We start from the raw sequence: 14,540 nt of genomic DNA on the forward strand, positions 1-14,540 counted from the left end.
TTTGAAACTGATAGTTTGGCTTAGGTTCACATGTTTTCCGCATTTTACTTAACTTATCCCTGGGTCAAATTCTCCTTGAGCTTGTTGATTCTTCACTTTACGGTTTACACTGAACAAAAGCAGCCACTCCTAGAAGACTATCTGTCGACTGAGTCTTGCATCTAGTCTTTTCTAAATGGGTGTCAGATTCAAAGAGCATTTATTAAGTACCATATGTGTATGACACCATACAAAGTGAATTAAAATGGTTAATGATCTATTTTAAATAACATTTATAACAAGTGATTTCAAGGGCTTGGGTTCTTTATTATCATTAGGGAATGTACAGTATCTTGAATATTCTGGAAATTTTTTTCAATTCCTGTGAAACTTTACAAGGGCTAATGCATGATTCTTATTTAGCATGTTTATGAAAAGATTTACAATGGAGTTCTTAACTAAAACACATTGCAACAGTAAGTCAAATTCTATTTTGATTGATTCTAAAAGGAATATTCAAATTAACTAATTTCTTCCCCTCTTACAATATAGCTTCTGCACCTATCCACTGAAAAGTTCTTCAAAGGTCAACATCAGCTTTTTTTTTTTTTTTTTTTGGCGGTACACGGGTCTCTCACTGTTGTGGCCTCTCCCGTTGCGGAGCACAGGCTCCGGACGCGCAGGCTCAGTGGCCATGGCTCACGGGCCCAGCCGTTCCGTGGCCTGTGGGATCTTCCCGGACCGGGGCACGAACCCGTGTCCCCTGCATCGGCAGGCGGACTCTCAACCACTGCGCCACCAGGGAAGCCCAACATCAGCTTCTAATTGCCAAGCCCAGCGATCTCTTCCTAGTTTTCGCCTGACTCTACCTCTCCAAACAAATGAAATTATTGGCCACCCCTTATTAAACTCCTTCCCTTCATGTGATTTTCATGACAATAAACTGTCTGGCTTTGTTTTGTTCCTATTTGTTTTTTTCCATTGACTTCGCCTACTTCGGCACAACCCTCAAATGTGACTGTTCTTCCAAAGCATGAGCCTTGGCCACTTTCTCTCTTCATTCTCCACTCTCTCAAGAATGGTAGTTAGTATCCATTCACCACCAGGGCTTTCAATATGACTTCTGAACTGACTCAAAAATCAGCATCTCTAGGCTTGACTTATTTTTTTTTTTTTTTAGTGCTACATTCTAATTTCCAACTGTACGGTAAACATCTTTATTTGGATAACCCACTGGTACCTAAAGGTCCGTTATCTACACATCTCCTTTCCTCTATCAATAACATCACCTTCATCCCAAGCTAGAAATCTTGAGTCATCTGTGTTCCTTGTTTAGGAAGTCACCTCTTGTACAATTTTTGAGGAGGATTTTAAACGTATGTAAAATTACCAAAAAATATATATATATAACAAACAGTCACGACCCCCGCATCCAGAACAAACAACTGTTATCATTTTGTCATCTATACTTGAAGGTGCTGTTCTTCCCTAAGAAATAACACGTTACTTGTGGAGATAATAACATCGTTGAGAACTACCAACAGTCCTCATTCACCATTCTGTCTCTCCAAAGAAACCACTATCATGAGCTTTGGGTACATTCTTCCACTCTATGTTTTACACTTTTATGTTTTCACATCTGTGTACATTTATGCATGTGTGTGTGTGCATGTATCCCCGAATGACATACAGTAGTACTCTGCATGCTTTGGGTACATAAATGACATTATACTACATATGCCATTCTAAAATTTATTTTTTTCATTCAAGATTCATATTCTATCCATGTTGGTGTAAGTAAATATAGCTTTGCTTTTTACATACTTCAAATTATCCCAGTGCACACATACACCCCATTTTGTTCAAAAACTTATCTACTGATAGGCAAATAAAGTTGTTTCCATTTTTCACTTTTATAAACAATGCTGAAAAAAATTCTTATCTATTTTTTCTTAAGCATGCATGTATGCCAGAGTCTCTCCACAGCATACACCTACAGAGAGAATTTTTAGGTCATAGAATAAGTGCATTTTAAATTTACATGTTACTCTTTCAAAGTAGCTGTGTAGGTCTAAAACCCCACTAGTGATGTGTTAGTGCTCCCATTTTTCTTACGTTCTTGTCAATACAAGATATAATCAAACTTTAAAAATGTTTGCCATCTGTTGGACGGCAGGAAATTTTTCACTGTTGTATTAATTTGCACGTACTTAGTATGTACTGAGGATGAACATTTTTTTCATATACTTATTGGCCATTAACATTTCCCCTATGAATTTCCTATTCATATCCTTTGTCATTTTTCTATGACACTTTTTTGTCTTACTTATGTGTAGAATGTTAACATACACTAGACAGTAATTCAGATATGTGTTCCAACTATCTTCTGTCAGGCTGCTGTTTGACTTCTACTTTGGTTGGTCTACGGTATCCTCTATCCTACAAAAATTTTAAGTTTTGATCCAGCCAAATTAATATGTGCTTTCCCTTACAGTGTATGTTAAATAGCCCATGGAATAAAAAGGAAATCATAAAGGAATTGAGAAATATTTAGAAATGAATTACAATAAAAATACAACCTGTCAAACTATATGTGACACAGCTAAAACCGTACTCAATGCCAGGAAATGAAAAGGTTTAAAAATATATAAGCTAAACATTCAGTTGATAAAGATGGAAAAATCAACAGAACAAACCCAAAGAAAAAAGAAGGAAAGAAATAATAAAGAGCAGGAAAAATGAAATAGAGAGCAATAATTTTTAAAACTAGAAAAGATTCACAAAACCAAAAGTTGATTTTGGAAAGATTAATAAAATAGATAGACCTCTGCAAGGATAACCAAGAAAAGAAGGTACAAATAAGATACAGAACAAAAGGGGAGAAATAACCCCAGATACAATACGTATAAAAATAATAAATCAGTATTATGAACAATTATACACTAATAAAGTTGAAATCTGGATGGACTGTATAAAGCTGTATAAACTATAAAAAGAAAAACTGAATAGAATAGTAAGTAGCAAAGAAATAAAAATGTAGCCCAAAACCTCCTCTCTACAAAAAAAAAAAAAAAAAAAAAAAAATTACAGGCTTAAATGTACTTTTAGGAAAACTCCAGCAAATTTTTAAATTAATTCTTATCTTATAGAAATTGTTACAGAAAATAGGAGAAAAAAAAGTGAAAGCAGCCTAGATTATTTGATGAGCCTAGTGTAATCTTGATTCCAAGATTAGATAAGGAAAATACAAGAAATTATAGTTCCATATTACTTATGAAAGGTCCTTAACTTAAAGCAAAACAGAGCAAAATGATGAGTAACATGTATCCTCAAACGCAAGGAGAATTCAATGCCTGAGAACTGATCACATTAATATATTCCAGAAGAAAAATCATGACGTATCAAAGAATGCTGAAAAAGCATCTGACAGGAGTCCATGTATAACTAACACAAAAAACAAAACCAAAGGACTACACGGAAACTCCTTAACCTGGTACATGTTATATACTAAAACCTACAACAAACATTAAACTTCAAGTTGAAACTTCAGATACAGTCCCTTCAAGATTAGGAAAAACACAGGACTGCCAATGGGAATGTAAACTGATGCAGCCACTGTGGAAAATAGTATGGAGGTTCCTCAAAAAACTAAAAATATGACCCAGCAATCCCACTCTTGGGTATATATTCAAAGAAAACAAAAACATTAATTAAAATGATATATACTCCCCAATGTTCACAGCAGCATTATTTACAACACCCAAGAAACAGAAGCAGCCAAAGTGTCCATTAACAGATGAATGGATAAAGAAGATGTGGTGTGTGTTTATGCGTGCGCGCGCACACACACACATGCACGCGCGCACACACACACACACACACACACAATGGAATACTACTCAGCCATAAAAAAGAATGAAATTTTGCCATTTGCAACAACATGGATGGACTTGGAGGGTATTATACTTGGCGGAATAAGTCAGACAGAGAAAGAAAAATACTGTATAATATTACTTATATAAGGAATCTAAAAAAATTAAACTAGTGAATATAACAAAAAAGAAACAGACTCACAGATACAGAAAACATACCAGTGGGGAGTGGGAAGGGGGAGGGACAAGACAGGAGTAGGGGATTAACAGGTACAAAGCACTATGTATAAGCTAAATAAGCTACAAGGATATATTATAAAGCATTGGAAATATAGCCAATCATTTATAATGACTATAAATAAGAGTATAACCTTTAATAATTGTGAATCACGGGACTTCCCTGGTGGCGCAGTAGTTAAGAATTCACCTGCCAATGCAAGGGGCACGGGTTCGATCCCTGGTCTGGGAAGATCCCACATGCCACAGAGCAACTAAGCCCGTGTGCCACAACTACTGAGCCTACAAGCCACAACTACTGAGCCCACGTGCCGCAACTATGGAGCCTGCATGCTGCAACTACTGAGCCCGTGTGCTGCAACTACTGAAGCCTACATGACTAGAGCCCATGCTCCACAACAAGAGAAGCCACCGCAATGAGAAACCCGTGCACCACAACGAAGAGTAGCCCCCCCTCACCGCAACTAAAGCCCGAGCACAGCAACGAAGACCCAATGCAGCCAAAAAAAAAAAAAAAAATTGTGAATCACTATGTTGTATACCTGAAACATATAATATTATAAATCAACTATACCTCAATAAAAAAATTTTCTAATTAAAAAAAAATTTAAGAGAAAATCCACCACCAAAAAAAAAATAACCAGGAATGCCAATTAATATAACTATTCTTAAACATACTGGAGTTCTTGATGAACATCATAAGGAATAAAAAAGAAAGAAGATGACTGGAGACTGGAGAGAAGGAGGGCTGAGTTGCCTCAGCTCAGGCCATCCTAGACCGGTAAGCTCCCAGCTGATCCACAGGCAACCACAAACAGGAGAGTAAAACGTGGTGGATGTCAATCAGGGAGAATTATGCAGCAGTCAGAAACAACAGATTACATACATACAAAGCAACATGCATGGATATTAAGAATGGTATTTACTTAAAAAAAGTAGGAAACAGAGCAAGATACGTAGTACCATTTCTATAAACTTTAAATTTATACGACAAAATATACACACTTAATACACTAAAAAAATACCTATTAATCAAATTAAATTTGATGCTTATGAGGGAGACTGGATTTTTATATAAATAAAAAGGATAAAGAGGAATAAATAAATCAATTGAAAAAAAAATAAAAGAGGGTATGAAACAGGGCTCTAGCTTTACTTTTCTCTTTATAAAAAACTAGCTATCCTAATATAATCTACCGAATAGTCCTTCCTTTCTATAAATCCGTGTCTATTATATACTAGGCATAAATACATGCTTACTCTTTCCGGGCTCTCTAGTCTATCCTACTCAACTATTCATCTGTGGGCCAATAACACATTTAAAAATACTGTAGTTTTAGAATCATTCTTTATGAATAGGAGGGCAAGTACCACACACTTTGTTCTTTTGCAGAATTATCTGGATTATTTTTGGACCTCTACCTAAGAGTTTGTCAGATTCCACCAAAAACAAGTCCTCTTGGAATTTTGACTGGAACTGTATTGAATTTATAGATTAATAGGGGAAGAATTAACAGCTTTACCATGTCCAGTTTTCCATGTGTTTGCTGCTGCTCACTTTGTAGGTTTTCAAATTTTCTGGCAATAGGTTGTTTATAGTATTTTCTTATAGTTTTTAAACTCTCTATTCTGTTGGTCATATTTTTAATAGTACTCATTTTTCCTTATCTGTCTTTATAGAGATTCATCCTTTTTTATTAATTTTATGGTATTAATAATCTATTCTGTTCTATTTCCTATTTAATTAATATAGACTAAGTATTTCTTCTACTCAATTTGGATTTATTCTGTTGGTTCTTTATTAACATCTAGAGTTGAGCTGATACTAATTTTATCAACCTTTCTTATTTTCCAATTAACCCACTTAGAGCTATTAAATTTCTCAGTGAGGAGCTTCCCTGGTGGCGCAGTGGTTGAGAGTCCGCCTGCCGATGCAGGGGACACGGGTTCGTGTCCCTGTCCGAGAAAAGCCCACATGTCGCGGAGCGGCTGGGCCCGTGAGCCATGGCCGCTGAGCCTGCGCGTCCGGAGCCTGTGCTCCGCAACGGGAGAGGCCACAACAGTGAGAGGCCCGTGTACCGCAAAAGAAGAACACACAAAAAAATTTCTCAGTGAGTTCTGCTTAAGTCACATCGAAAATTTTTGCATGCAATGCTCTGTTATTTTTAGCTACAAATATTTTATAAATTTCATTTCCTCTTTCATCCATTAATTAGTGAGCGTTTTTTCTGTTGTTTTTTGGGTTGTTTTTTTTTTTTTGCGGTACACGGGCCTCTCACTGTTGTGGCCTCTCCCGTTGCCAGAGCACAGGCTCCGGACGCGCAGGCTCAGAGGCCATGGCTCGCGGGGCCCAGCCGCTCTGCGGCATGTGAGATCTTCCCGGACCGGGGCACGAACCCACGTCCCCTGCATCGGCAGGCGGACTCTCAACCACTGTGCCACCAGCGAAGCCCTAATTAGTGAGTTTTTATTATTTTATTTTATTTTTATTTTGGACACACTGCACGGCTTGCGGGATCTTAGTTCCCTGACCAGGGATTGAACCCAGGCCCACAGCCCACAGCAGTGAAATCACCGAGTCCTAACCACTGGACCACCAGGGAATTTCCAATTGGTGAGTTTTTAGTTGCCAATATTATAAGTGTTTTGGTTGTCTTTTCATTGTTGATTTCTAACTTTATTGCATTATGATGAAATAGTATATTTTGAATGACACTGATTTTCCAGACATTGTTGAGATTCTTCTATGACACAGTACACAGTTAAAAGCTGACCTGTATATAACTGGAAAAAGAAAATGTACAAAGTACAAATGTACAATTAACTACAGTGTTCTATAGATCTCCAGCTTATAAAATCTGTTAATCCTGTGGTTCAATTCTTTGATGTCATTTTAAATTTTGTGTCTGCCTGATTTTTCAATTTTGACAGAGCTTTTGTTTTTTGGGGTTTTTTTTGAGGCAAGGAATACCACTTTATTCAGAAAGCCAGCAGACCATGGAGATGGCAGACTACTGTTTCCCGACAGAGGTGTTTCGAAGTCCCAGTTTTGTAGACCTGTCCACTTCGCCTTGCAATTCTGAAAGCTTTTAATTAATTAATTAATTTATTTATTTATTTACTTTGCCACACCATGTGGCTTACGGTATCTTAGTGGATCTTCCTGCAGTGGAAGCGCAGAGTCCTAACCACTGGACAGCCAGGGAATTCCTGAAAGTTTTTACTTTAAATGCTATTTCAAGGCTATGTTGTTAGATGCATATAAGTTTATGATGATTATATTTTCTGGACTGCTGCTTTTAGCAGTTTGAAGAGCCTCTCTTTGTCCCAATTAAAGATCTGCACCCTGAATTCTATTTTATTACAGCAGATTTATCTGGTATTTCTCGGATAAATATATTTTTCCATTCTTTTAATTTTGTTTTGTGTATCTGTTAAAAACAGCACAGACTCGTGTTAAGATCACAATTGGTAATTTTAATATAACTGATGTTTTGGACTATTTCTACAGTCTTGATTTTTTAAATAAATGTTTTATTTATTTATGGCTGCGTTGGGTCTTCACTGATGCACGTGGGCTTTCTCTAGTCGCCGCAAGCGGGGGCTACTCTTCGTTGTGGTGCGCGGGCTTCTCATTGCGGTGGCTTCTCCTGTTGCAGAACACAGGCTCTAGGTGCGTGGGCTTCAGTAGTTGTGGCTCGCGGGCTCAGTAGTTGTGGCTCGCGGGCTTAGATGCTCCTCGGCATGTGGGATCTTCCCGGACCAGGGCTCAAACCCGCATCCCCTGCATTGGCAGGCGGATTCTTAACCACCGAGCCACCAGGGAAGTCCCTACTGTCTTGATTTATGATTTGTATTTCCATAGTTTTTTTCTGCTCTTTGTTGCCTTTCTGTTAGATTGGTTGAAAGTTTAGTTTACTCCCTAACCTACCCCCCAACTTAGTATTTCGGAAGCCAGACCTTCTATTATTTTAGTATGCTCTAGTTGCTTAAAATAAATGTCCTTCTTTTCACTTCTCATCTTCTCCAGATCATGTTTCACACAGTTCCTATTTAATTCAAAGGCCACCAAAATCTGGTTCCACTCTACCTTTCTAGGCTCACTTTTCTCAACCATATGCCTCTAGAGAGCCTTATCTCCAGTTAAACTACACTACTTGTCAGTTTCTAAATAAAATACAAAATTTCTGAAATTCTGTTCCGGTTCATGCTGTTTTCTGATCCACTCACTCATTCAACAAATACGTTATTCAAAACCTACTTGGTGCCTGGCTTTGAGCAATACCAGTAAACACAATGCATATGGTCTCTGGACTTATGAAGCATTGGTGGAAAGACTAAACAATAAACACAAATAGAATAAAGTAAAACTTCATGAATACATGAATTCTGATAAATTTTAACTGGGAATTGGCTCCCATCGCCCACAGCAGTCACTGGACTACACAGCTACCAGCAGGTGGCACCAAACCACCAAAGTCTGACCTCAGACTGACTTGGAACCCTTATTCTGAATCCTGGAACCCATTCCACACACGCACTTCCTCCTCCGCAAAGACTGACTCGGGTCGTTTTATTAAACTCCCAAGAATGCCATTTTTATGTGATATGAATTTTTTAGAACTACTTACTACTTCATCGTGGGAGTTTACTGTATCACAAGTTGTAGGTGCTAACCAAAAAAGAAAAGGGAATGCGAGTCTCTGACGAAAATAACAGAACAGCCCTAGTTGATCCAAAAGATGACCAGGAACGAAAAGCTGAAAAATGAAAAGCAGTATGTTCCAGAAAGAAAACAGCATACAAGAGCACCCTGGGAAGGTAAAGTCTGGATTAATGGAAAGGCGAAAAGACAACAGTGCGTGTGTATGTCTGGGGTGAGGGTACTGTGTAATTCATCAGAGTATAATGCTTAAGAGCTTGGGCTCTGGAGCCCTAGCTGACTTGAAGTCCTTGCTACACCACTTAAATAGATGTCTAGCCTTAGAAAGGTTATTCAGCCTAGGATTGCTGAAAGTATTTAATCTATTATTGTATAAAGCTCTAAGAACTATTCCTGGCAATAAAGAAATATTAATGTTAGGGTTCTGTTTTTTGTTGCTATTATTGTTGTTGCTGGCTCTAGATGGATGAGAGGAGAGCCCCATTATTCAGTGTCTTGAAGGCCATGTTAAAAATCCTGACTAGTATACTGGGCACAATTAGAACCAATAGAAGGTTTTATGGAAGGGAATATCATGATTCAATTTATAAATATTGGGTTGGTCAAAAAGTTCGTTCGGTTTTTTCCATAAGATGGCTCTAGTAGCGCTTAGTTGTCTTTAACTTCATTCAAAACAATTCTGTTAGACTGTATTGTGACAGTTCTCATATCAGCACGCATTTTTTTAAAAAAAAATTAACAAAATTGGTGAATTTTTGTGTAGCGATTTTAACACTGAAGTGGAAGGGAAAAAAGCAACATTTTCGGCATATTATGCTTTATTATTTCAAGAAAGGTAAAAACGCAACTGAAACTCAAAAAACAAGATTTGTGCAGTGTGTGGAGAAGGTGCCACGATTGATGGAACGTGTCAGAAGTGGTCTGTGAAGGTTCGTGCTGGAGATTTCTCGCTGGACGACGCTCCAGGGTCGGGTAGACCAGTTGAAGTTGACAGCGATCAAATCGAAACACAGAACAATCAACGTTATACCACGCGGGAGACGGCTGACATACTCAAAATATCCAAATCAAGCGCTGAAAATCATCTGCACCAGCTTGGTTATGTTCATCGCTTTGATGTTTGGGTTCCACATAAATTAAGCGGAAAAAACCTTCTTGACCATCTTGCCGCATGCGATAACGTAACGAAAACGTTCCGTTTTTAAAACAAATTGTGATGGGCGATGAAAAGTGGATACTGTGCAATAATGTAGAACGGAAGAGATCGTGGGGCAAGCGAAATGAACCACCACCAACCACACCAAAGGCCGGTCTTCATCCAAAGAAGGTGATGTTCTGTATATGGTGGGATTGGAAGGGAGTCCTCTACTATGAGCTCCTTCCGCAAAACTAAACGACTCAATCCAACAAGTACTGCTCCCAATTACACCAACCGAAAGCAGCACTCTACGAAAAGCGTCCGGAATTAGTCAACAGAAAACCCATAATCTTCCATCAGGATAATGCAAGGCCGCATGTTTCTTTGATGACCAGGCAAAAACTGTTCCAGCTCGGCTGGGAAGTCCTGATGCATCCGCCATAGTCACCAGACGTTGCACCTACGGATCTCCATTTATTTCGGTCTTCAGAAAATTCTCCTAATGGAAAAAATTTTGATTCCCTGGAAGACTGTAAAAGGCACCTGGAACAGTTCTTTGCTCAAAAAGATAAAAAGTTTTGGGAAGATGGAATTATGAAGTTACCTGGAAAATGGCAGAAGGTAGTGGAGGTGAACACATGTGTTCAATAAAGTTCTTGGTGAAAACGAAAAATGTCTTTTTACTTAAAAACCAAAGGACATTTTTGGCCAACCCAATATATTTTTTAAATCACCTGGCCTACAATGTGAAGAACGGATTGCTTGGGGTTCCGGGGGTGGTGGGCAGGAATGAACACAAGACCTATTAGAAGGCCAAAGGCCAAAGCAGTAGCTCATATAAAAAATAACTACAGGTTGGACTAGGCTAGTAGCAATAAAGTTGGAAAGAAATTGGTAGACTTACGATATATTTGAAGGTAAAACTGACATGATTTGGTAATGTACTAGGAGGTAAGGGACAAAAGGGTGGAAATGACGACTTCTCACAATACCCGCGCCCCCCAACCTTGAATAAAGTCTTCCTTACTGGACTTTAATGACTGTCATTGAATTTTTTTTTTCTTTAACACTTCCCGAATGAAAGTTTATCTTTCCAGGCTCAGCTAAAATCTGCACTTTCCGTTACAGGAGCTAACAGATCTCTCCTCCGCACTCTCACAACAGGCTTTAGGTTATAAAGAGTTGTTTTCTTATATATTTTCCCCAATAGAGACAAGCTCCTTTACAGTCAAGGCTACATCTAATTTCTTGTTCTAGCCCACACAAAAAAAGCGCGACACGCACCAAGGGCAGCCTCAGATAACCTCGCAAATGGCCTCAAAGCCAGGGCAACTCCTCAAGCTCTTTTCTTTCCTTGGAAGGAAATTCAGTCTGCTTTCTTCTCCTTTCAACCATTCTATCTCTGGGGATTCTGTTTCCCCTAAGATTAACTGTAGAATTAACTAGTCTTTCATTAGCCTCCCCATTTCTTGCAGCTGCCAAAAACAAGTACATAGGGATTCTTTTTGTTAAAGTGCTTGCTACTAATTCTATTGAAAAACTCCTGACTCCCTTTGTGAGTTGGTAAACTGAATGCACTGGCTTCTGCCCCTTACTTTTATTCCCATGGATGAGGTTCACCAAAAGGACTTCCTGTTTTGTGTGTGGAGGCCTCTCTTCCCAGAACATAGCCTGCAGGTGAAGCCTAGACATAATAATCGGTGCCTTCTTACCTCAAATAGATAACTGGCACTTCTGAGGGCCTCCTAAGCAGGCCTGTAATGTAGCAATGGAATTAAAAACAAATGTGATTCTGCCAGCCTTGTTTTTTCCAAACCAAACGGCTAAAGTTTACTGTTGTAAATCCAAATAGTAATAGATGCTACCTGTTTGAGTTCTTTCTCCTCTTGAATCAAATCCTTGATTCCCTCTTCAAAAGAATGTTTTCATTGTAAGTTATTATTCTAAATCTTTATTTTATGAGGATTAAGTTGCAGAGGGGAAAAAAGGTGAGATATATATATATATATATATATATATATATTTAAAAAAAAACAAACAAACAGGATTCAGATTCTCCTAAAAGTCTTGTCAAACACCATGCGCACCAAGAAGTCCCATTTTGCTAACCAGTTTAGAGACATAACTCCTTTTTTTTTTTGACGTAAAACTTTCTAGGGTCATCGCTCATCTAGCGATAAGAAAATCTCTAGGTTCTAGTTAACAAATAATTCATATTGTTCAAATATATTCTTAAGTAAGTCCTGGAGGATAACTACTTATTATCATGACTCAGTCTTATAGAAAACATATGAAAGCATTTTTCATTAAATTTAAAGATTTAATTGTTCATTCCTTTTAAGTAATATATGTATTTTGGTTGATCTACAAAGTAAAAAGAAATCAAACGTCCAGTTATGACCAAATGCTGAACGTAAACTTGGAGAATATGGGATATCTATTATAAAAACTGGTACTCTACACCTTAATAATGTCTAATGGAAAGAGAGGAAACCGGCTACATTCCTTCTTCCCTTGATATATACTCAATGGAAAAAAAAATTACAGAAATGGAGAAAAATTTTTAAATAAAAATGAGTCCTAGCTCATCTCCTAATCCCACTCCCAAATTGTAACTAACCACTGCAAACTCAGCACTTTTTTTTTTAAAAAAAAAAAAAAGGTGAGATTTAGGAATGCTTCATTCCATTTGACTTGCTTCTCTGTCCCTAAACCCCTCTGCCTTAACAGTCAACTATGCCCTTATGATAAAATTTAAATATGACCCATTACAATAGCAATAATGCAATCTGGAACTTATAAACTAACTACCATACCTGGCAATTCTTTGTCTTTCCTCACCTTTCCCCAACCCTATCTACTTCATACTATTATTTCCTCAAATGCTTGTTTTTCTCAACTTCGTTGGTAACCTTCTTTGAGGCCAGCCACCATGTTTTATTCAACTATGAATCACTTACTCCCTAGGAGCAGTACTGTGTGCACAGAATAGGTACTTTGTACATGATAAATATTTAGTTTAACATTATCTCAACTGTACTTAAAGACTGACATATGGAGGAGGAGAAGGGAGAATTTATCTGCTGCTTCAACTGCTTGAAAAGAAATGATTCACGAATTTATTATTTTAACTTAATTGCTAATATTAACTCTAAACAACAATCTCAGGAGTTGTTAATTTATGTATTCTGATTTGTGACAAAGCAATTTTACACTATGGTGAATTTACATGTTTTCTTCACTAGAGTCTAAGTATTGCATGAATGCAGACATTGCCCCTCTTGTCCACGGCTCTAGTCCCATGCTCTAAATAGTGCCTGGTATATAGCAGATGCTCAATGAATGTTTACTGGTGAATTAAGTAACAGCAGCAATGCATTACATCACCTCACAGAAGCCTGAAGGAACTTTAGTATCTCTTCACCCACAACAGCAATCTTTGTGATGGGTATACTATACACAGTAAGAAACCACAGGATTAACTGAGTTCTCACGATGGCAGAAGCTCTCTTTTGATGCTACCATTCCCAACAGCCGAGGTAATGGTTCTCAAAGTATGATCCCTGGGCCAGCAGTACTGACATCAGCATCACCTGAGAACTTGTTAAAAATGCAAATTCTCCGGACTTCCCTGGTGGCCCAGTGGTTAAGAATCCACCTGCCAGTGCAGAAGACACGGGTTCGAGCCCTGGTCCGGGAAGATCCCACATGCCGCAGAGCAACTAAGCCCGTGCGCCACAACTACTAAGACCGTGTGCCACAACTACTGAAGCCCACGCGCCTAGAGCCCGTGCTCCACAACAAGAAAAGCCACCGCAATGAGAAGCCCGTGCACCGCAACGAAGAGTAGCCCCCGCTCGCTTCGAGAAAGCCCGTGTGCGGCAACAAAGACCCAACGCAGCCATAAATAAATAAATTTATATTTTAAAAAATGCAAATTCTTGGGTTTCCCTGGTGGCACAGTGGTTGAGAGTCCGCCTGCCGATGCAGGGGACACGGGTTCGTGCCCCGGTCCGGGAAGATCCCACATGCCGCGGAGCGGCTGGGCCCGTGAGCCATGGACGCTGAGCCTGCGCGTCCGGAGCCTGTGCTCCGCAACGGGAGAGGCCACAATAGTGAGAGGCCCGAATACCGCAAAAAAAAAAAAAAAAAAATGCAAATTCTTTAATTCCAGCTCACTAAGTCACAAATCCTGGAGGTGGGGCTAGCGATCTGTGTTTTAACAAGCACTCCAGATGATTCTGACGTACGCTCAAGTCTGAGAGCCACTGGCCACAGAAATTTTTCTCACGGAAATAGAAGGGATCTCAAGCCAACAAAAAGGTCATAAAATACTAGATGAGGCTTTAAAGAAATGTACTTAATGTTCCAACATTAGAATGTTTTTAGAAGAAGTTAAATTAAGTCAATCCATTAAGTGACATGAAAAACTACCAGTATAGTTGAGAGGTTTTTTTTCCTTATCAGAGATCATAAAACTGTATTCAGATCCCTGCTATGAGTTATTAAGGAAAGAAAGCAGAAATAAGGCAGAATATGGAGGACAGGTAAAATAAGACATGGATGAGATCTGGGAAAACTGGTTTTAGATTCCAACTGAAATTTAGCACTTTAATTTTATATAAAAGTACGAGCCACAGTAGTTTTCACA

At 38.5% G+C, this 14,540-nt stretch overlaps 1 protein-coding gene across 5 annotated transcripts in view; it reads right to left on the reverse strand.

The window, feature by feature from the left end:
- The window catches only part of ELF2 (E74 like ETS transcription factor 2), a 94,001-nt gene that overhangs the window by 26,434 nt on the left and 53,027 nt on the right, over positions 1 to 14,540 (reverse strand). The window lies entirely within an intron of this gene.

This window comes from Grampus griseus, assembly GCF_964374135.1.
Source record: "Grampus griseus genome assembly, chromosome: 4".
NCBI lineage: Eukaryota > Metazoa > Chordata > Mammalia > Artiodactyla > Delphinidae > Grampus > Grampus griseus.